A 12,117-nucleotide genomic window follows, 5' to 3' on the forward strand; every position below is an offset into this window, starting at 1 on the left:
ATTACCGGAATGTCAAAAACAAACAAAAGCATCATTTTGGCATCAGTGGTTTCTTCTTCACCAGAATCATTTGATTCCAGAATGGCTATTCGGAAAGCTTTTTATGAAGGCAGAATGGCCAAGGCTGTTGTATCGCAAGTTTGCTTGGTATTCGTTATCAGACTTCCTTCTATGGAAAGCAAAAAATGCCAGTAAGATACAAGACAAGATAGTGACGGAAAGCCAAAGATATCGAGATATAATTCAAGGACAATTTCTAGACACTAATTTAAATTCAACTTTAAAATTCCTAACGGGTGTAAAGTGGGTACACTCTAAATGTTCCCGCGTCAAGTTTATTTTCTTCGGGGATGACAAACTTCAAGTGTTCTACGAACGGCTTCTTGTGCTGGTACAAGAGGTAAAACCCGAAAAGGCTGAAATGCTACTTGGGAAGCTTGTCACAGTATCCGAATCTCCGCAGCAATTTGAACTTTTCGTATCCACCATTTTGCTCTTCAAAAGCTGGATTTGTTCTAACTAGGAACGCAACTGAAAGAATTGGCCAAGCTAGGAGTATGACCTTACTTCCTTACCCAGATATCTTCATCGGCATTGTTGCACAGCGTTACAATTGGACAATACTAACTAAAGATGGTTTCATGGGCGATGAAGTCAATGGAGACATTTGTAGTTTACCAAATGTCATTACCTTTCGGCCTAGAATAATCTCAAAAAATACGACGATTATTCCACACTGTATCACATATGATCCAGATATCCGGAAACCACTCTTAAATGAGAAATACTTCCAGGAAATCACTCAATTTGTGCACGGTCATCCAGAAGCATGCTATAACAGTACTGGCCAGCCTGATGATATTTACCTTATAAGTCTTGTATTTTCAGCTACAAGAAGATTTAATTTTAGAGATACTATTCGAAAAACATGGGGCTCACAGAAAGTTATTATGGGGAAAAAATCAAAGTGTTATTTCTGTTAGGATTAACAAAAGACATGCGCGAGCAGCGTTTGATAGATATTGAGAGTGCAAAGTATAATGATATTGTTCAGGCTAGTTTTAGCGACACATACAAAAATTTAACATCAAAATTAATCACCAGCTGGAAGTGGGTTTCTGACAACTGTCTTCATGCAAAATACTACTATAGGAGTGACGATGATGTCTTTGTGTTTTTTGATAGGTTATTAAAATATATTAGCGAATTGAACTCTCGGGGTGAAATGATGCAAAAGACATTTCTAGGATATTTACTAATAAATTCACGTATTTATAGACACAATTCATCAAAGTGGTATGTATCTGAAGATGTTTTAAATGGAACATTCTATCCTCCATATTGTTCAGGAGGAAGTCACGTGTTGACGACAGGCTTTATTCCAGATCTATATCAGCAAGCATTAAACACTCCACTTATTGCAATAGAAGATGCTTACCAAGGTATTGTAGGTGGGAAACTGAACATGACATTTCTACATAGTTCTAGTTTTGAAATATTCAATAGCAAAAGAGATCCATGTTCTGTTTTCGCAATACATGGTTCTTCTATCCCACTAACCACAGATGCTATTTTTGAGTTGTGGAACTACAAATGTTAGTGTAACATGTGGATGATCATGATTTTGTTTCAGTTTAGTGATGATGAGCAAAATAACTATCTATAGAAATAAATCAGTGACAGGGGTGTCACATCTTACGTTGCTACATAGAGCGCACAAAAATGGGGTCAACAAGTTCACAACTTCCGTCGTCTAAAGATATGTCCGTCGGTACATTAACAAGTTTGTGCCCCCCGGTTCTGAAAACTCGACTAAAATAAATACTCTAGGCCTTCTACTCTTTATGAGTACGCAGTTTAGTAAAAAAATAAACCTTCAAATGTTATTGTACATGGCCTACTGTAAATTGCCGTTATTTTGAACATCCATAAAACTATGACTTTGGTTGCATGTAAAAACAAGCTGATTCAGGTCGCCTAACATGTCTTACGCTATTTTGCGCGGTTTGTATTGCAAACTTTGGTTTCATGTAAAACCAAACTGAGTCAGATCGCCTAACATGTCTTACGCTATTTTGCGCGGTTTGTATTGCAAACTTTGGTTGCATGTAAAACCAAACTGATTCAGGTCGCCTAACATGTCTTACGCTATTTTGCGCGGTTTGTATTGCCAACTTTGGTTGCATGTAAAAACAAGCTGAGTCAGGTCGCCTAACATCTCTTACGCTATTTTGAGCGGTTTGTATTGCAAACTTTGGTTGCATGTAAAAACAAGCTGAGTCAGGTCGCCTAACATGTCTTACGCTATTTTGCGCGGTTCGTATTGCAAACTTTGGTTTCATGTAAAACCAAACTGAGTCAGATCGCCTAAAATGTCTTACGCTATTTTGCGCGGTTTGTATTGCAAACTTTGGTTGCATGTAAAACAAGTTGAGTCAGATCGCCAACATGTCTTACGCTCGCGCGGTTTGTATTGCAAACTTTGGTTTCATGAGTCAGGTCACCTAACACGCTATTTTGCGCGGTTTGTATTGCAAACTTTGGTTGCATGTAAAAACAAGCTGAGTCAGATCGCCTAACATGTCTTACGCTATTTCGCGCGGTTTGTATTGCAAACTTTGGTTGCATGTAAAAACAAGCTGAGTCAGGTCGCCTAACATGTCTTACGCTATTTTGCGCGGTTTGTATTGCAAACTTTGGTTGCATGTAAAACCAAACTGAGTCAGGTCGCCTAACATGTCTTACGCTATTTTGCGCGGTTTGTATTGCAAACTTTGGTTTCATGTAAAACCAAGCTGAGTCAGGTCGCCTAACATGTCTTACGCTATTTTGCGCGGTTTGTATTGCCAACTTTGGTTTCATGTAAAACCAAACTGAGTCAGGTCGCCTAACATGTCTTACGCTATTTTGCGCGGTTTGTATTGCAAACTTTGGTTTCATGTAAAACCAAACTGAGTCAGGTCGCCTAACATGTCTTACGCTATTTTGCGCGGTTTGTATTGCAAACTTTGGTTGCATGTAAAACCAAACTGCAGGTATTCTTACGCTATTTTGCGCGGTTTGTATTGCAAACTTTGGTTTCATGTAAAACCAAACTGAGTCAGATCGCCTAACATGTCTTACGCTATTTTGCGCGGTTTGTATTGCAAACTTTGGTTTCATGTAAAACCAAGCTGAGTCAGATCGCCTAACATGTCTTACGCTGTTTTGCGCGGTTTGTATTGCAAGAAGATAAATGGCTTGTGCGATGCTATTTTTGCGCGGTTTACATTGCAAGGAAATCACTGGCTTACGCGACGTTATGTTGCCAAAAGGCAATATCTGACTGAGAATACAATACTGACGCCGGTCATCAGACACGGATCAAAAACTGACATATAATAAAATTACACTTATAGCTACTTAAACTTACACAAAGAACTGCACTACTTATTAATACTTTTGTTTTTAAGATCAGATGTAAATGATTCCAGTTTGTTACAATCGAGTAATTATGAGGGTAATGAACTCTAGTCCAGTATGGTACGCGAGAATAAGCGGGAGAATACGCGGGAGCCATGACACGGAGGATGATATTGGCGAGTATGTGATGCCCTTGGTGTTTGTATATAATACGGTATGGTGACGCCAAAGTTTTGAGTTTGAATTTTGAACATGGTGATTAAACGTGGTGTTTCGATGTTGGAGTGATGTCCGGTTTAACTAATCTAACAAGTTGGTAACTGTGCCCTCTGTTTTAGTTATTATTTACAAATCGTGCTGCCCTTCTTTGCCCCATCTCTATTTCATTAATATCCGCTGCAGTGTGAGGATCCCAAACTACACTCGCGTACTCAAGAATTCGTCTTACTAGTGCAATGTGCATTTGCTGTTTAATTGATGATGGGCATCTAAATAAGTTGCGACAAAAGGCTTTGTTAGCTTTCAGAGTTATGTTTTTAATGTGTTCAGACCATTTGAGGTTGTGGGTTGATTCAATATCAAGGTATATGGATGATGTCTAACGCTGTCCAGAAAGTCATTTTCCATTTTGCAGTCATGAATGATTGGGTTGCTTTTTGTGGTGACGCGGAGAATGTTGCATTTAGCCGTGTTAAAAGACATTTGCCAAGTGGCAGCTCAGTCAGTGCAAAAAGACCTTAAAAGGTCTTTTTGCAGATGTTCTGTGTCGATGTTTGATTTTATGACTCTATAGATTACACAGTCGTCTGCAAATAGTCTGATGTTTGTTTGGGTGCTAACATCAGCGGAGATGTCATTGATATAAACGAAGAACATAAGGGGTCATAAGATTGTCCCTTGAGGAACACCCGATTTTACATGGGTTTGGTTTCCCCATCAACAACAACACGCTGTGTCCTTGATGTTAACGTTACCATTGCGTTATCCAGTCCAAGATCTTACCACGGACACCATAGAAATGTAATTTTTGAATTAATCGTTGATGAGGCACATTGTCGAAGGCTTTCTGGAAGTCTAGAATGAGAACGTCAGTCTGTAAGCCATAGTCGAGATTTCTGGCGAGATCTTCCACTGTAATGAGAAGTTGTGAATCACGTGAGTGATGATCGGAATCCATGCTGCATGCTGAAAAGAAGATTTCGTATTAAATTTTTTCAAGGTGGTTCATTATAATGTTTGTATATTACATGCTCTAATAACTTACACGATACAGATGTCAGTACGGTGTCTGATCTCCGCCAAATCCCCCCTTTTATTATTCATTCCCCAATTCTTAATTCCACCCCTTTTTGCAAAATATTCCCTTTTTTGCAAATAGTTCCCCCTTTTTTTATTTCCCCCTTTTCAATTAGTTTCTCCTTTTTGCAAATATAGTTCCTTTTTCCTTTCCTTTTTTCAAATAGTTCCCCTTTTGACTTCCCCCTTTTCAAAGAGTTTCCTCTTTGTTTACTTTCCCTTTTGCAAAATATAGTTCCCTTTTCACTTCCCCCTTTTTCAAATAAATCCCCTTTTGGAAATAATTCCCCTTTTTTGACATTCCCTCTTTTCAAATAGTTTCCTTTTTTTAAATAGATTACCCTTTTTGCAAATAGTTCCCCTTTTGTACCTTCCCCCCTTTTCAAATAGTTTCCCCTTTTTTCAAATAGGCCTACTTCCCCATGTTTTACTTTCCCACTTACTTTTCACCTTTTTTGCAAATAGTTTTTGCAAATAGTTTGCCCCTTTTTCAATCTCCCTCTTTTTACACTCAAGAATGGTTTCTCCCATTTTTACTTTCTCCCTTTTTAAATTAGATTCCCCGATTTTTAGTTTCGCCCGCTTTTTTGGTGCGATGGGTTCAATTACATGTTGTGCTAACATGATTAATATCTATAGGCCTACGCCGTGGAGTGTTAGCCTTGATCAAGGCTTTGATCGTGTATTAAAGTTTTGAAATATCGTGATATTGAAATACATGTAGTCCAGCCTACACGGCACTGACGATGATATCATGTGATGGTATGGTACAAATGAATATTAACATCTTTATGATATATAGGCCTATAGCCATTCTTAATGGGTCCAGGCTTACTGGTAAAGCATACGCACGGAAAACGGGGAGTACCCAAACAAAAAAGGAGTACTATATAATAAGGGAGTAACTATTTAAAATGGGTATTTGTGAAAAGCGGGAGGATGTTAGACGTTAGCCAATCAGTTGGAAGTTAGCTGAATTTAAGGATTGTGCAAATAATTTGGTTATGACCAGTGCCAGCTCTTCACTTAGGTCTCTTCAAATTTGAGATGGTATTCCATCTGGACCATTGGCTTTTTTTAATAATTGATATTTTTCAGTAACTTTTCTACACCATTTATATCAATACTATTGAAAGTTCGAACAAACTACAGCACCTAAAGTCTTGACTTTTGCAGGGTATGTTAATTTACTAAAGTAACAATCGTGTAAAAAACAGAAATTTGAATAATATTGAGGACATCCTCATCAGCAAATGTTATGGCTTTAAAGGCCAACCAGTCTGGAATTTAGTGATTATGAGTTTTATGAGTGTAGATTAGTGCACGGTGACCTTCAGTTGCAGGTGGTGTCCACATTTTTTAATTACCGACTTGGTACTTTTATGGTATTTTGAGAAAAAAAATCAGATTTTCACCGAATTTTTCCGGAAAAAACTAAAAAAATAAATTTTTTAAATAAAAAATTTCCGCATTTCTTTTTCTTCAAATTGAGCGATTTTACAAACGCGCGCGCAAGCTTTAAGACAAATCTTCTTTTTTTTGCCTTATATTATAGTGTACATGAAACTAGAAACAATTAACCATTGAATGTTGTAGCAGTACATTGGTCAATAGAAAATCAAAAGTCAAAAATAATCCGATATAATTTGTATGTTGAAGAAACTTTAACAAAACCGTCACACAATGATACCAGTTAGCAACCTGGACAACCGATTCTTTTGTTTAGCAAGGCTCACTCAGTCATTTAATGTGGCAATACAAACGATCGAATTTGGTGTTGAAACGAGCTAAATTTTGAGTTACACCTTTTCAATGTAAAATTAATTTTCTCGGCCAAATGAAATGCAATCATTTTCATTTTTTTATTAATTTTCAGGTCAAATTGTAGTGCTTGATACTTTTTTTTTTCAAATCCTAGTGTTAAACTTAGGCGTGAAATTCAGTCATTTCGTGTAAGATTTTCGATTTTGATAGGCTTAAACTCTGCCCGCGAGCCTTTTCTTGGATCAACCTTTTAGCTTTTCAAAGTAATATAGTTCGCTAATGAAGGATTTTTCCCAACTTTCTAACGCACATCACCGTGAGCGATATATCATAGTTTTGTCAGAATTTACGTTTTGATTTCACCATTTTTTCACCGGCTGAAATTTTTTCAAAATCAACGCGTGAAATATAAGGCTAATAATACTAGCATTGTGGATCGATATCCCTGGGTTTAATAGGAATACCGGCATGATACAGTGTTGCCAGAACTTCAATATAGCAACGAAATTCCCAGGCCTAATAGCGCTCCTATGTACTGATCATGTTTATAGCACGATGAGGCTATTTCATCATCACGTGAGTGATTCGGACCAATGTGTTGAAATTTGCTTCTCCTCAAAACAACTTTGCCCGAAGGCTTACATGCAATTGGGCAATATTTTAAACAAAACTTTCTTTTACAAAACATTATATTACGCTGTATGTTTTATGATCAAGCAAACTGTTTGGAACACACTTCCAAAGAAATAACCTTCGTAACGCCCCGGCGTAACGCCCCAGACTTTCGTTATTTAAACGCCAGAAATAGATTGTCCTTATAAGAACCATCAGAGATTGTGGCTTATAAGAACCGTTCATTATCATTATTAACTTAAACAGGTTTTTGTTTTTAAACATCTTTATAAATTGATTGTTTTTATGTTTGTTTGTAAATTTCGTGCTTTACGCGCTTTGAGTTCCTCATCAGAGATTGTTCCTTATAAGAACCATTCATTTTCATTGTTAACTTAAACAGGTTTTTGTTTTTAAACAAAAACCTGTTCAAGCAATTTAACATTGCTTGCCTAAAAACAGAATAACTTGGATGTTAATACTTGACGTAGTGTTTCAATTTTCATGAAGGTGACTGGGTATGGTGCCTTTTGTTTGTGTTTGTTTGAAACTGCTTTTGGAAACCCACCGAAAGTCATAGGCCCTAATGAAGCAGCCAAAACAATACCAGGTTAAACATGGACGTTCATAACAACTTATTAAATAACCTTAAGGAAAAAAAAAAAACATTTGTGGCAACAATAAGCCTTGCATTGAAAGTCATGGTTAAAGTGTGTTGATCACCACACCAAAGTTTCCCTACATACACCCCCCCTACCCACCTCACACACCTCTGCACCCACCCCACCCTATAGGCCTACATGTACATGATATTACATAATAATATATAGCATAGCTATACATTTAGGTATAGCGCTTAATTATGACAAATATGGTTAGGCCTATATATAGCCCTACATGTCAAATTAAAAACAAACCCGACCACTGATGAATCTCTACAGAAACCCGAACACAAGTCTGAAGGGTGTAATGAAAATGGCAACCAGCGATGGGGGGGGTTGTAGGTCATACAAAATTCACATGGAGATAGGAGGGACAGAAGATTAAAATCCCCTATAATAACACGCTAATTTTTCTAGGTTTGGACCGTGGATTTTCATGAACCTCAAGCTCATGTGCTTTACAGAGGTGGGAAATATCTTTCTTTAGCAAACTATATTAGTTTGAGACGCTAAAAAATCAATTCCGTAAAAAGCTCGCAGGCGAACTCAAGGCCTATAAAAATAAAAAATATCACACTAAAAGATACAATTTGATGCTTAATTTTAAAACCAGGATTTTAAAAAAAATGTATATCCAAGCACCAAGTTTTTAACTGACATTACTGAAGAAAAAAAAATATTGCTTTATATTTGACCGAGAAAATTGATTTCATAGCAAAAAGGTGTATCTCTGAATTGTGCTGATTTTAACATGTATCGATCGACTTTTAGCGCGACTAAGCATTTCTAAAGAATCGGTTGTCCAGGTAGGTGACTGATACCAACTTTATTACATTTATTCCTGTTAAATAGTGAATACAAACACAAGAGTGAGACGGATGTTTTTATTCGTTTTTATGGTCAAGATGAGCTTGTTTTAAATAAAACCATGTGATTCGTGCTTGATAATTATTATTTTTCTTACATGTAATATGAGGCATAATACAGACTTACTTTAAAAGATAAATACCATCTTTAATGTCAGACTGTCTATTTTGTATTAGATTAACTGGTTGTGATACCTGTATTACTTATCAAACTTATTAAAGCACAAGAATATTGACTCAAAATCATTTATTTGACAGAAATACACAACAGATATTCCACAATGATTTTGTTTAAATGATGCTGTAGACATCAAACATTAATGATATCATTTCAAACAACTGTTACGTGTATAATGTAGAAATAAAGAGTAAAATATAACTCCGATAATGTCTTTTTTATGCATAAATTTGCTCAGTGTTGTTGAGTTTATATAATCGACTATTTCATTTCATTATCTTAGATTATTGCTCACATTAATACAGGGTGTCCCTGAAAGAACTGTATCGTCGGAAACTGAATTGTTTGGGTATTTTAACGCCACAAGTAAACATAACTAAATAAGTGTTGTATTTAAGGAATAAATCAGCTGATACATACTTTTTGAATTTTCGTGAAGTATTTTACGAAATCCCCTCATTTTCAAACCTTTCTACGGATTCAAATATCAATCGATGATTTGTATTCGGAGTGCTAATCACTGAGCAACATTAACACATGAGGCGTATTTCAAAAACGGAGCGGTCAATTGTCAAATCCAAAAAGTACGTGATAGTTGATATATTCCTTAACCACATCAATTATTTAGTTATGTTTGGTTTATCCGCTAAAATACCCAAAAAAATCAGTTTTCGACGATACGGTTCTTTCAGGGGCACCCTGTATACCGTGTAGAAAACGTCATTCAGACCAGCTGTGTATAACGACTTTTTGCAATGATTGTGTAGATCTGAACCGTGGCAATATGAGCGTGTTTATAGTGCATTTGCTGAATTTTGATCGTTGACCGATCATCTTTGATTTATCGCTACGGCTGCTATTAAAGCCATATTATATCATTTTTGTAAAAATAGATTAGTATTTATTTGCCATAAAATGTTAGCTTTTACTGTCAGATATGTCCCCTTTCAATTTTGAGCCGAACAAGTGAGGTATTAAAAGCATAGAAAATTGGAATTTACTACTAGCGCCCATGCATGTTACTCCCGCGGTTGTAATACGGTACGATCATCGGGGTGTGTGTGTATGTGTATCCCGCACGCCGTGTACGTACTCTGCATACGTGTTCGACTAATATTTCCATCGTAATAATAAAACGCCGGTTCCATCGTTTTATTCAAAATCTCGGATTTTGACAAAACTACAGCACCTAAAGTCTTGATTTTTTGAGTATCTTTATTGACTAAAGTACATTACAATCGTGTAAAAACAAGAATTCAAAAAAAAATTCAGAGCGTTCTCCTCAGCAAATGTTATAATATGGCTTTAATAGTGAATCAAATTTACCAAATTTAAAATAAATAACCTTTCCTCAAATGTCGAATGACATGGGGTCATATACTGAGATCATAACTGCAAACATGACCATCAATCCCGGGGAACAGGGAGGGGAGCATTTAATCCCGGGGACAGGAGGGGAGGGGGGTATTCCTTATGTTTTTTACATGGGGACACAATATGTAGTTTATACTAATTTGACCCCTGGTGACCCTGAAATTTACCAAATTTAAAATAAATAACCTTTCCTCAAATGTCGAATGACATGGGGTCATATACTGAGATCATAACTGCAAACATGACCATCAATCCCGGGGAACAGGGAGGGAGCATTTAATCCCGGGGACAGGAGGGGGGGGGGGTATTCCTTATGTTTTTACATGGGGACACAATATCAAATCCCTCATGTTTTGCATGGCAAATTTCATGTCAGTAAGTTGATCAATACAGAATTACTGTTCCCATATCTGACAAAGCGATTATACTATGATCAGCTCGTAATAAGCGAGAATTATTCGGTTTTTGTTACTGCGCGAATCAATAAAGTCCCAACTTACGCCCGCGTAAATTCACAAAAGCTCGCGTCTGTCACGGAAATACATATACCGCAGTTCGCGTAGGTGCTGCGCCCAGCTATGTGTACGCCATTTTATATCAATCCACGATGTTTAGAGTCCCCGAATCACACCGACATCGCCAGGTTAATAATTACTTTGTACAGCAGAGACACTAAAATCAATAGAGGCCGTCAGCCTTTCGCCATCTTGTGTGTACAAATGATACGCGTGTGCATGCGTCGGACACTACGCGCAGGGCGCAGCTTGCCACGCAGCTGTTATCGCGCATCGACACGGTGATTTTGCTGTTCACGCATGGAGATCGAACGACCATCGCAGCGTGTACCCACAAGATGGCGGCATATGACGTCACGCTGACGGCCTCTATACCCGGGATCGATACACGTGAATGTGATATGCACGATTTGATATTCAGACGATAAATCTTTGGATACCGGGGTAGAAAATGATGAATATCTCCCGTAATTTGTTTTTATTCTAAAGAAGCCATATTTTTTGCTTGCACTTGAATATATGTGTTGAAAGGATATGATAGTCGTTAGCTTGCGTATTGGGAAAGCGTATTGAGCTTAAAAACTGACAAAAATTCTGAATTTATATGTGCCGAACTATAGCGCAGCGTAGGCCACTCGTGGAGGCAGTCTAAAAGAAGATGCCTATACTATGCTCACTCACACACAGAGAGGTCAGTCACCAGGCTATTGTCAATAGCCTTAGTCGGATGTCCGTCGGCCCATTATGCGTCTCAAAACTATTAAACAGGTCAGAACAAAATGGCCATGCGTGGCTGTGGATTCAACCTACCATGGCGATTTCTGTCATGAAGATATCGGAACGATGACACTGTGCGCCTGTTAAGAGCTGATCAGTGTATAGAAGTTTTGTTTTCTCTTGGGGGTTTTCCGTCTCTGCGTTATTACTCATCTGTGCTTTACTATAACACCGTAGTCATTGTTGTGTGATTTTCTTTACCTACTTATAAAATCAATAATAATTTTATGCCGGGAGCCAAATACCATTATATCTGATATATTTTTAACAGGACAATGAGGAGGACATGAATGCGAACAAGACAAATACGGATGTATCATTCTGTGCATAAATTGTTTTTATCCTTATTATTATTTGGGTTATACAAGGTCACGTGACACACCGACATCGCCTGGCTAATAATTATTTGGTGCAGCAGAGACATTAAAATGAATACACGGGATCGATACACGTGAATTGCTATGCACGATTTTGATATCAGACGAAAATCTTCGGATACTGAGTTAGAAAATGATGAATATCTCCCGTAAATGAATTTTTCTCAAGAAACCAGATGTGGTCTCATACACTTGAAAATACGTGTTGAACAGATATTATAGTCGTTAGCGTGCGCTTTGAAAATTGGCCGTGCGCTTTGAACTCAAAATTTGACCAAAACTCTCAATTTTATA

The sequence above is a fragment of the Amphiura filiformis genome, chromosome 1 (genome assembly GCF_039555335.1).
Source record: "Amphiura filiformis chromosome 1, Afil_fr2py, whole genome shotgun sequence".
In the NCBI taxonomy this organism is placed as follows: domain Eukaryota; kingdom Metazoa; phylum Echinodermata; class Ophiuroidea; order Amphilepidida; family Amphiuridae; genus Amphiura; species Amphiura filiformis.